Here is a 12,201-nt window from a genome sequence, read left to right as displayed (position 1 = left end):
ACCTAGAGGAAGTAGACCGTCATTTGAAGAGAAGGGGTTTCATTGAAAATTATTGGGTTTGGACATATAATAGAGAAGAACTGTCGAGTAACGTACCGGAGACCAGTAATACGCATGCTTCAAGTAGTTGATCACCGACAGAATATGTCGAAAAATTTAATCTGATCGTTGAGATGATGGGTGATGTTTTAGGTGTCAACGTGACCTATGATGAACCTGGAGATTTTGATGGGGATGAGTTGCCGAATAAGGAAGCGCAAAGATTTTATCAGTTATTGAATGAGATGAATGCGTTGTTGTTTGAGGGGTCCTTAGACTCGAAATTATCAATGTGTGCGAGAGTATCGGTCGCCAAGTCAAATTGGAATGTTCCTGATTAGTGTTTGGAATTCTTCACAAAAATGATGCTCGACGTGACTCCTACAAAGGACAACCTACCTGCCTACAAGTTTTTATGATGCAAAGAAGTTGGTGTTGAAGTTGGGTTTAGAATTAAGAAAGATTGATTGTTGCATTAGTGGTTGCATGTTGTTTTATGACAATGAGTTTGGTACTAGTGATTGAGCGATTGGGGAATGTAAGTTCTGTAAGAGTCCAAGATATCAAGTTCATAATAAAGTCATTAATCATAAGCAAAAACTTGTAACAATGAAGTCCATATTTTATCTTCCGATAATACCAAGGTTAAAAAGAATGTTTGCTTCAATGCACAGTGCAAGTCAAAAGACATGGCATCATACAAACAAAAAAAGTCCAGGCACTATGTGACATCCATCTGATGGTGAGCCATGGAAGCACTTTGATTAGATACATACTGATTTTTCCACAGAACCTAGAAATGTTAGGCTTGGATTATGCTCTAACGGTTTTACTCCATATGTCCAAGCATCGGGAAGAGGATATTCTTGTTTTCCAGTTATTGTAACCCCTTACAACCTCCTTCCTGAGATGTGCATGACAAAACCATACATGTTTTTGACCTACCTCATTCCAGGACCTTCGATTCCAAAATCCATAATCGATGTGTACTTACAACCTTTAATTGATGATTTAAAGAAGTTGTGGATTGGAGAATGGACTTATGATATATCCTATAAACAAAACTGTACTATGCGAGCTGCCTTGATATGGACTATTAATGACTTTCCAGCATATGACATGTTGTCTGGTTGGGGTACACATGGAAAAATGGGATGTCCGCATTGCATGGGAAACACCAAGGCGTTTATGTTGGGAAAAGGGGGGAAACGTTTGTGGTTTGACTGTCACCGTAGATTCCCACCAAGAAATCATTCCTATAGAAGAAACGAGACTGGTTTCAAAAAAGACGAATGAGTAACAGATTTGACTCTGCCTCAATTGTTACCAGGTTAAGTATGGAACCAAGTTTGTGAACTACCAAAATTCATAGATATTGGTAAAGCATGTAGAATTCAAGGATATGGGGTCACACACAATTGGACAAAAAGAAGTATATTTTGGGACCTCCCATATTGAAAAGATAATTTGTTGCGCCATAATCTTGATGTTATGCATGTTGAGAAGAATTTTTTTTGATAATGTATTTAACATAGTGATGGATGTTAAAGACAAAATAAAAGACAATGAGAATGCTAGACAAGACATGGAAATTTGGTGTAATCGAAAAGAGTTGAAGTTGAAGCCTCAACCATTCAGTTCACTACCCAATCATGTGCTTAATCCACTAACTGAAATTAGTCAATTTTTTAGAGATATTTGTGTGTCAGCTTTAAGAGTGGATGACATCATCAAGTTGGACCTAAATATTCCAGTCATTCTCTGTAAGTTGGAACAAGTATTTCCACCTGTTTTTTTTACTCTACGAAACATCTATTTGTGAATCTTTCATATGAAGCTTATCTTGACGGTCATGTTCAATATAGGTGGATGTATCCGTTTGAAAGGTTCATAGGTGATTCAAAACGATCGGTGAAAAATAAATCTAAAGTTGAAGGATCAATATGTGCATATTACTTGCATCGAGAAACATCATATTTTTGAGTCACTATTTCAATCACTTGATGTTAACCCCAAGAATCATAAGGAATCCCGTAAATGTTAACTAAAGAAGTCAATTTACCTTATCAGTCTTTGGGCTTCCAAGTCGTCCCTATGCAAAGAAGATTGTGCATTGGTTGACCCAAAAAGAAATGCAATATGCACATGTTCATGTCTTGATTAATTGCGTTGAAGTTAAACCATATCTTGAGTAAGTATACCCCAACTGTTTAATTTTATTTACAATTTGAATATAAAATTTATTACCTTGAAACTTATAGTGTGTTTCTTTTTAGGGAATTTAACACCTCCTATTTTCATAGCACTGGTGTACAAGCAACCTCTGGTCACATACATGCTCACTTTCCATCATGGTTCAAGGAGAAATTATCATGCATTGTTGCATCGACTCAAGAAATACTCCATTTGAGAAACTTGTCTGAAGGTCCTATTCAAAGCGTAAATGAATGGCACACATACTTCATGAACGGATATAAATTTCACACTGAGACATGGACTGAAGGAAAAAACAATAAAACAATGGTGTATTTGTAAAAGGAGTTACAGATGGTGGTGAAGACAACTTCTATGGCTTTGTTAAACATATATATGAGTCGGTATACAATTACTTGGACTCGAAAAATAAAGTTGTCTTGTTTTATTGTGACTGGTACGATCCATCTGCCAAAGGTACAAAAATAGATAAAACATATGATATTGTTGAGATTCGAATGGATCGGAGGTAAAAAGAGTATGACCCTTTCATAATGTCACATATTGTTAGACAAGTTTACTATGTTCCTTATCATTCAATTGTTCCACGTAAACTAGGGTGGTGTGTTGTAATAAAAAAAACCATTAGGTCATATTGAAATTGACGATCTAGTGGAAGATGTTGCTTACCAAGTTGATGAAGTTGAACAAATTAATGATGTGATTGCAGTTGGATAAATTACAAGTTTTTCTGATATAATGGTTGAGGGGCATCAAGTTGATGCGTCTATATTATTGGTAGAAAATAATGTGGACGAAGAGCATGAAGAGTTAGGATCTAAGGACAATATCATATCAGATGATGAGAATGATATGGATAAAGAGCGTGAAGATTTTGATTAAATTGTTTTTGTAATTTTACTTAATGAAACATTGTATTGAATGTGTTAATGAATATATATTAATGAGAATGTGATAATAAATAGGTAAAATTCCACCCCGATCTGATAAGGGTAAGGGTAGTGGTAGCAGTAAGAAGACCTAACATCCGGGGGTAATAGTCTGTCAGGCACTCTTATGACATTACTCTCCCATCATGAGTATCCAACTTTTATTAGCTCATTTGGGACTCCAACTTTTATTAGCCCATCTAGGGCTCCAACTTTTATTAGCCCATCTGGGAGACCTAGTTATCCATACCAGCAGACTAGGGGACCTATCTATCTATACCAGCAGACTACGAATCTAGTTTTCCACCTTCCTCATAGGTACCAGCATCCTTCATGCAGTCTGAGGATCCTTCATGCAGTCCGGGGGATCTCGCACTGCATATTCCACACATGTACCTTCATCCTTCATGCAGTTTGGGGTGTCCCGCACCGCACACCCCACACGGGCGCCCTTACCATCCATACATATACCTGTGCGTGATGATGATCATGAGGAGCCGGATGAGGAAAATTGTGAGGTGCATGATGAGTACGACGATCATAAAGAGGAGGATGCCAATCATGAGGTGGTTCATATCATTGATGGAAGATATTATATTTGGCCCAGTGAAAATTCGTAAGTTATAAAATTTTATTTAAGTATACATGTTGCCATTTTTTTTATATAAACTTATATTTAATACTAATTTAAATTATTGATGTTTAGTTTCGAGCTGAGTCTGACTGCTGCCCGGTGTATAAGTTATGTAATTTAGCAAAAGTATAAAAAAGTTTGGAAGAGATTTAAAGGTATTGATGGGGAAGAAAAAGAAGCTTGGTTTAATTTATTTAAGGTATAATTAGTTTATTTTTGTTAAGTTATTTAATTTATTTGTTAAGTTATTTTTGTTTAAATTACTTTTTTATCATAATTATCTAACTATTTATTTGAATGTCATACAACATTGCAGGAAAAGTGTACATGGAGAAAAATGAACAAGAAAGTGGTTAAAAAATTTATTATGGCAAAACACCACTTCGACTTTCTGACATGCTACGGCATGCTAGATGTGAGGGAAAATGTTATTAGTTCTTGTTTTAATGATGACAAACCCTTTTAGTTGCTCATACTGTGTACTTTATGTAGTGGTAAATTGGTGACCATCAAGCTATGGGTAAACTTGGCGTCAGTAAAACCAGAGTTGCCACCGCGCTTTTATTGTTTCCAAAGGAAAAGGGAAAAATACAAACAAAACCCAAAGATAATAAGTTTTCAAATAAAAAATAATAAAATACTAGAGATTATAGGTAAGGGGGTTGGTTACACAGAGGGAAGGTGTTAGCACCCAAAGTGCCCTAGGTACTCCTAGGGAATCCTTTTTGTGTGCATATGTTTTTTTTGGGTATAACTGATGTCTGATAAAATATAGAGTGTGGGGATGAGAAAATAATTAATTAGTTATATTTTTGTGTTTGACAAGACCTTCGGTCTTATGCCTACATACCAACATAAAAATGAGGGATTAAAACCCCGTAGTTCGTGGTAAAAATTTCAAAGAAGTTGGTGAATTGATTTTAACAAAAAGTTTAAGAGAAGGCACAAAAGGCCAAATATTTGAATGGGGTTGTTAGTTCTTTTTATTTTTGTTTAATTTAAGTCAATATGGTTAAGTTTATTCACAAGTTTGATTTAAGAAAAAGTTTAAAAAATTCAATGGCATGAGGCCAAAGTTTCTAATCAATAAAACATGTCTAAGTTTGAAATCACAAGCAAAGAAAATTTTTGAAAAGAGGGAGGGCTTTTGAAATTTAAGAAGTGGGAGGAGATGAAGAGACTATCCTAGACAAAAAATTAAAAGTTAAGAGTTGAAAAGATCTGGCCAATGAGATGCAATCCAACAGACAAGAATGTCATATAGAAACCCATTTTCCTTTGGACTTTGGAAAGTAATAAGCAATAAGAAATGAGCAATATCCAAGCATGATGTGAAGATCAAGGCATCAAATAAAGATAGCCATAGTATCCAAGCAAGAATTCTATAGCTAGCAGTCTTCAATATCTTCCCATGTAACAAATGAAATATTCCTTGATAAACTAAGAACAAAACATCAGACATAGACAATAATAACAAAATAACGATTAAGCACAAAGATATAGTAGCAGATGATTCCAAAAGGGCATCCAAGGCCTTGCATCAGATGAAGGCATAGTCAAAGATAACTCAGTCTCAGATGTTGGCATTGGCCAAGTCCTTTAGCACATGGAATGTTTCCTAATTCTAAGTCCAAAAGCTCATATCAAATGTTAGTGGCGAGTTTTAATTGATTAAGTCATTCTTTGGAGAACACTCAACCATTCATTCACAAGTATGAATCCTTGAACCAAGACATCATCCATGAGAAGACCTCCAACTTGGATAAATCAACAAGTAAGCCACTAGCTCTCATGAATTGAAAAAAGGTCAAGTTCCCACACAATGCCATGAAGAATGAGAGACTTACAATCTCATGTGCTAGAATATTATGCCTTGGAGGTCAAATTTACCTTTATGTTAAGCAATTGTAATTGGACTTATGTAGAAGTCACAACTATCTGAGGCTGGGCAATAAAAATATAGGTGTTAATGCATGTTAAAGGCTTGGTACAAAGAACCAAACTCCTAAAACATACCACACACTAAAAGAAATGGGAATGGCCTATCTCAGTCATACTTGTGTTGATTCATCTTACACAAGGTCATTGATGAACCAACTAGCATTTAGACATTAGAGAAATCATTGGTCAAATGAAGGATTGAGAAAGAATAGGGATTAAGATGAAGAAGGAAAGCGAAATATAAACACAAATTGATCATGAGAGGAATTTCATCTGATCAATACCATTCATTCATTTTGGGAGATGAAATGTACATTTCATTAATCCTATAAATTCAATGGTATTGATCAAACAAAAGTCAAATCAACCATGACAGAGGCTCAAACAGAAAGTCAAACATCACAAGACCATAAAAATCGCTCAACATAATTTTTAAACATTTAATCAATTAAAAATCCAATTAAAAGGGAATTAAAATGCATTTTAATATGGACAAAACCTCAAATACCTTCAAAACACCAAATAAATGATTAAGGGATTTATCATAGGCCAAACAAGGTTAAAGGACCTTAGACAAAAAATATCATGATTTTTGGAAAGTCATAAGTATTTTAAAACAATTAAAAATATGTACAAAATCATTTAATTCCTGAAAAATATCAAAATTAATCCAAAAAATGATTTTAATTCAAAATATGAAAGAGAAAAATATTTAAAGATTTTTTATGAAAGTCTCATATTTTTGGATTAAAAATGAAATTTCTATGAATTAAATAAAATAGAAGCAATTAAAAGAAAATCAGAAAATAAAATAAAATAAAAACAAACAAGGGCCATCAGATCTCCCTCATTAATTGAGGTGGCAGATCTGATGGCCACGCGCATATGGAACATGGTGGAAGCAAGTCAATGCGCCACACACGTGGTAATTAGAACCAAGGGCCATGATTAAAAAATTTGAATCGGATCAGAAGGTTGGGAAGGTGCCAACGCACCACCGGAGTCCTAACTCCGGTCTTCTTCTCCGATGGGCCTCACCGGACTGGTCCACTACCAACCTTCACTAAAATAAAAAAATGAGTACACTAATTCAAAGGAAAAATGCCTAGGAGCTCGAATCTGGCCTCAATTTTGTCCAATTCCAAATATATTGAGAGATATGAGGAATTGAATTTTGTGGTACACGATCTGAGTTGCTTCGATTTGACCATAAAGCAACTCAATCTTGTGCCTACATTGGTAGGACTTCAGACAACCAATAAACAAAGAGAATGGTGGAGAATTGAGAGAGAATCGAAAGCTTGAAGTTTCTAAAAATTCACCTTCTGGTAGCTATGATTTGGCTTGATCTTGATCTGAATTCATTTGGTTCTTCTTCCTCTTACTTGTAGTGATCAAATGAGATGAAAATGGCAATGAATCCTTGGAGTTTGAATCTCTAAACAGAAGGTGAAATTCAAACTCGATTTCAAAGAAATACTCAAGGTATTCTATGGTGTAGGGTTTTGGGATGGCTTGGCAAGGCTTGAGCAATGTGTGTGTCTTGATCTTGAGGCAATGCAGTTGTATTTATAGGCCATGGAATTCAGTTTTGCACCTTTTCAATTTTGACCAAAAATAGAAACATTGGTGCATGGTTCCTTTGTTGGGTTTGTTTTGGAAAATTTTACACTCAAATGATCATTTCTTTTTGCATGCTTACATATGATGACTCTTTAAATTCTGCATAAATTGAATCTTGTGTGAAATTAATTGTAAACGTCATCTCGCTTAATTGTTGTGCATCAAAGTTGTTTAATAAATTATTGCAATCACTTTGATTGCAACTAAGGAAAATTCTGCACAATTAATTCTAGTGAAATTGAGACTTGGTGTAGTGTGCACACCGTGTTTGATAAAATTAACTTCCCACAAGTTTATCAATATTTTGCTTGTTCTCTCATTGTGTTAACTCATCATTAGTGATAGTTATATCAAGGATTTGTGTATTTGATCGATTAATTAAGATAGTTGTTGATTATATTTATCTTAGTCATTCCATTAGGCTTCACGTATATCTGATCTTTCCATTAATGGATCGTTTAGATGATCGTGGTTGTAGCGGGGTATTCGTTACCTTTAGATTTATTGACTAAATCAAAAGTAAATCATACAATTCGAGTCGCCACCGCACTTCTATTTATCCAAAGGAAAGGTTAGAAAGCGAACAAAAACCGAGAAGTTTTATCAAATCAAAAACTAATAAAAATGTCAGAGATCTGGGTAAGGGGGTTGGTTATGCAATGGGAAGGTTTTAAGCACCTAAAACATCCTTAGTGCTCTAAGGGAGCCCTTTTTACAAATGTTGTATGGTAGGTTGGTATTTGTAAAAAATATTTGTGCAAACATGATTGGGGAGATGAGAAAAGAATATACAAATTATTTAGAATTTTGTGTTTGAATGGATAAACCCATTGCCTACGTACCATCTTAAAAAGGTGGGATCAAAACCTCGTAGTTCGGGATAAAAATCTCAAAAGAAGTTGGTGCATTGATTGGTCAAAAGCCTTAAGGTCTTTTGTTATCAAAGGGAGAAAACTCAACTCAAAACCACAAATCCACCATGTGAGGAGAGCTTCAACATGCTAGTGAGGGGGTTAACCCTATAATAAGCATGGAAGACTTATAATCCAACACTAAGGATATATGTGAGTATTATATCAACCTCTATGATAACTCAAACCTAATAGCTAATGTTTATGAAAAGCTTTAACACAAATGGTCATTGGAACCATAAAAACAATTTGGGTGAGTTGTATTTACAAATGAAAAGTACTCTCAAACTAAAGTCAAAGTTGACTTAAGATTCAATTCAAAATAAGTGTTATGAAAAAGAGTTTGAAAAATCAAAGGCATGGTGCCTAGGTTTCTAATTTTTAAAGCAATGTTAATGTTTGCACAAAATAAGTTTGGCTTGGATAATAGTGGAGAGAAGAAGAGAAGGGCTAGGTCATAAACATACAAAGATGAGGGAAGAGAAATAAAACCACTTGGAGTTCCCTTCTTGAGATCATAAAGATGATCCAAGTTGCTCCTTTCCTTTGGACTTAATCAAGCAATAAGTAATTAACTCAAGCAATCAAGCAAATATTCAATCAAGCTCCTAGGATCCTCCAATTTGGATTTGTCTCTCTTATCTTGGATGTTCATGACAATGGTCCTTCTAATTAGCTTAAGTTTGGGATCCCTATCACATAAGAACACACAAATCAAAAAGTTCCACAATGCAATAAAAAGAATGGACAAGACTGATTTTAGAATTAGGGTCCTTTCAATGTCATCTTCAAGATTAAGCATTCTAAAGGCATGAGGCCTAGTTGCTCTTCAACATATTTAGCATTCTAAAGGCATGAGGCCTAGTTGCTCTTGAAACTCCATTTAGCATAGGTAAGGTCCTAAATCTAGGTAAGGTCGGTGTAGCGGTGTATTCGTCACTTTATGATTTATTGACTAAATCAAAAGCAAAGCATACAAAGAATCAAGTCGCCACCGCACTTTTATTTATCCAAAGGATTGGCTAAAAAGCGAACAAAAGCCTAAGAAGTTTTACACATAGAAAACTAATAAAAAGATCAGAGAGTCTGGGTAAGGGGTTAATTACGCAATGGGAAGGTGTTAGGCACCCAAAACGTCCTAGGTACTCCTAGGGAGCCCTTTTCACACTTGTTGTATAAAAAAGTTTATTTGTTTATGACATATTGTGCAAACATGATTGGGAAGATGAGAAAAGAATATACAAATTAGTTATTTTTGTGTTTGAACGGATGAACCCGTTGCCTACGTACCTTTCCATAGAAGGTAAGGATCAAAACGCCGTAGTTCGGCTAAAAGATTTCCAAAATATGAGTGGGTTCATTTTAAAACAAAAGCCTTAAGGTCTTTCGTTATCCACGGGAGAAAACTCAACCTTATACAAACAACAAGTCCACCATGTGAGAAAAGCTTCGACGTACTAGAGGGGTTAACCCTGTTTTCAGTACGGAAGTCTTACAGTTCGATCACTAAGGACAAAAGGTGAGATTAACATCAACCAACTAGGATAAATCAAACCTATGGCTAATGTATGAAAACTTGAATGAGAAGTGGGTTTGGGCCACAAAACAATTGAATGAGTGAGATTAATTGATTTGAGTATTCATGAAAAGTATGGTCAAAGTATGATTAGAATTGATTCAGAAGAAATGTTATGAAAATGAGAAGTTTGAAAATCATAGGCTTAGGGCTTAAGTTTCTAATTTGAAAAAGAGAAGTGAAAATGTTTGCACAATAGTTCAAAGTTTGGATTAACATGTGAAAAGGGAGTTTTGAAAACACACACAAAAATGGAAGGGTGAGGAAGTAAAACTTCTTAGATGTTCACCTCTTGAAATCATATATAGATGATTCAAGTGTGTCCTTTGGAATGGGCAACATTGCAAATAAGCAAATGAGCAAAGCAAGGTGATATCGGATGCCAATCAATGGACTTACACCAATCCCACAAACAAATATGGATACCGGATGCCAATCAATGGATTTACACCAATCTCCTAAAACAAAACAATGATACCGGATGCCAATAAATGGACTTATACCAATCTCACAAACAAACATGGACACCGGATACCAATCAATGGATTTACATCAATCTCCTAAAACAAAACAATGATACCAGATGCCAATCAATGGACTTATACTAGTCTCACACCATATCATAGGAACAACTGCCAAGTAATGGACTTATGCTTGTCTCCTCCATGGACAAAGCAGAAATGCTATAAAGCAAAGCTTATGAAATGATATACAAATGATGATGATAAATGCACAAAGGCACACTCAAACAGATATGCACAGATAAATCAAGCAAGCAGACAATCAAGTCAGTTAGCGCACACTATATACAAGCAATTAGGCTCAAGCAAGGGTTAGACTTTACAGTCAACTGGAATGGGGTATGTTGTGCTCTTAACCTTAACATTGAGAGTTAAGGTGAAGCAGATGAAAAGGAGATGAGGGGTGTGCCTCATAGCTCTTATCCCTGGCCTGGGAGAGCATTGAATAATAGAATGTGTGGGAGTTCAAAAAGTTGGAACTCTCTCCACAAGTGAATGACTCTATAGATCTTGGGTTAATATCCACAATGCATCAACATGTAATGTGAGCAAAGGGATGACACACTGAATAGTAGGAGATGGATTACACATCTCTTTTATCTACCAATTGCCTCATATGAGGACTTTTCCTGCTTGGCACAAAGAGTAAACAATCACAAGCATTGCCTCTTAAGGAGGACTTCAGACAGGTGCCTGACCATATAATAGGCCAGGTCTTCCAGACTACATGAAGAAGAGAAATTATACCTAAGTGGTTAAGCAACCAAGCAAAAGCAAGTTCAAAGTGAACTTAAGCAACTTATGTACCTGTGGAAAAAGCTAGACAATCAGTTCAACTGTACAGACAAACAACCGACAGTTAATGCAACAGATAACCAATTTAGGCAAAGGCATAAGCCACAAGTCAAGCTCAAATGAGTCAACATCAACCTACAAAACACACATTAGTAAGCAAAAGCAAATATCAAATGCTCTCAAGATGAGGCATCATCAATTGTGTAACTTGTATGTGTAACCTGAAACAAAACTTCAAACATGAGCAACCAACCACCAGGTCAAAGCCTAGGGTCAAAGATGAGGAAAAAATTTAAAACAGAAGCTCAAATTTGACATGATGAAACTTCAAACAATTATTGACACATAGCAAAAAGTCTCACATCAATATCATGTACCAAATGCATTTCATGATCATTCTAAGTTCAATGCAATTTTAAAGTCCAAATGTGATCAACCAGAAAGATAAATCTCAATCAAATCAGAAATCAATCACAAAAATCTGGAAAAATTCATACATGTTCAAGACATATCATATGATCAGCATGCAAAAAATCAGAACAATTGAGCATTATTTGATAGGGTAAACACATAGCATAAGATGAACATGCAAAGGTGTGACACAAATTGTCACACCTACTTAGAAAATTCACAAACCAGAAACCACAAATGATAAAAATGCAAACTCAACACCAAAATGTCAAGGAATGAATCTAGTTTCATCATGTAAATTTTCAGAAGCATTGGATCAACACACATTATTTCACAAAGGAAAAGGCAAGCAATGTCAAAATGGCATACATGTACAAAAACCATAGGCAAAATTAAATCCAGCCAGGCACAACTTTGATTTTCATGTTGATAAAAATGTAGAGAGAAAAAGAAAACCATAGCAAAAATCCCCATGTCATTTGGATCATTTTTTGATTTATTATGATTTTTTGAAGATGCAATCAAAAATGAAATAAAAATTGAAGTGATTAAATGGATTAATGAATATCATTTGAATTAAAATTTGAAATATGGAGTTGGCGCTCAG

This window comes from Lathyrus oleraceus, chromosome 6 (genome assembly GCF_024323335.1).
Source record: "Lathyrus oleraceus cultivar Zhongwan6 chromosome 6, CAAS_Psat_ZW6_1.0, whole genome shotgun sequence".
In the NCBI taxonomy this organism is placed as follows: Eukaryota; Viridiplantae; Streptophyta; class Magnoliopsida; order Fabales; family Fabaceae; genus Lathyrus; species Lathyrus oleraceus.
This window is presented reverse-complemented; position numbering follows the sequence as displayed.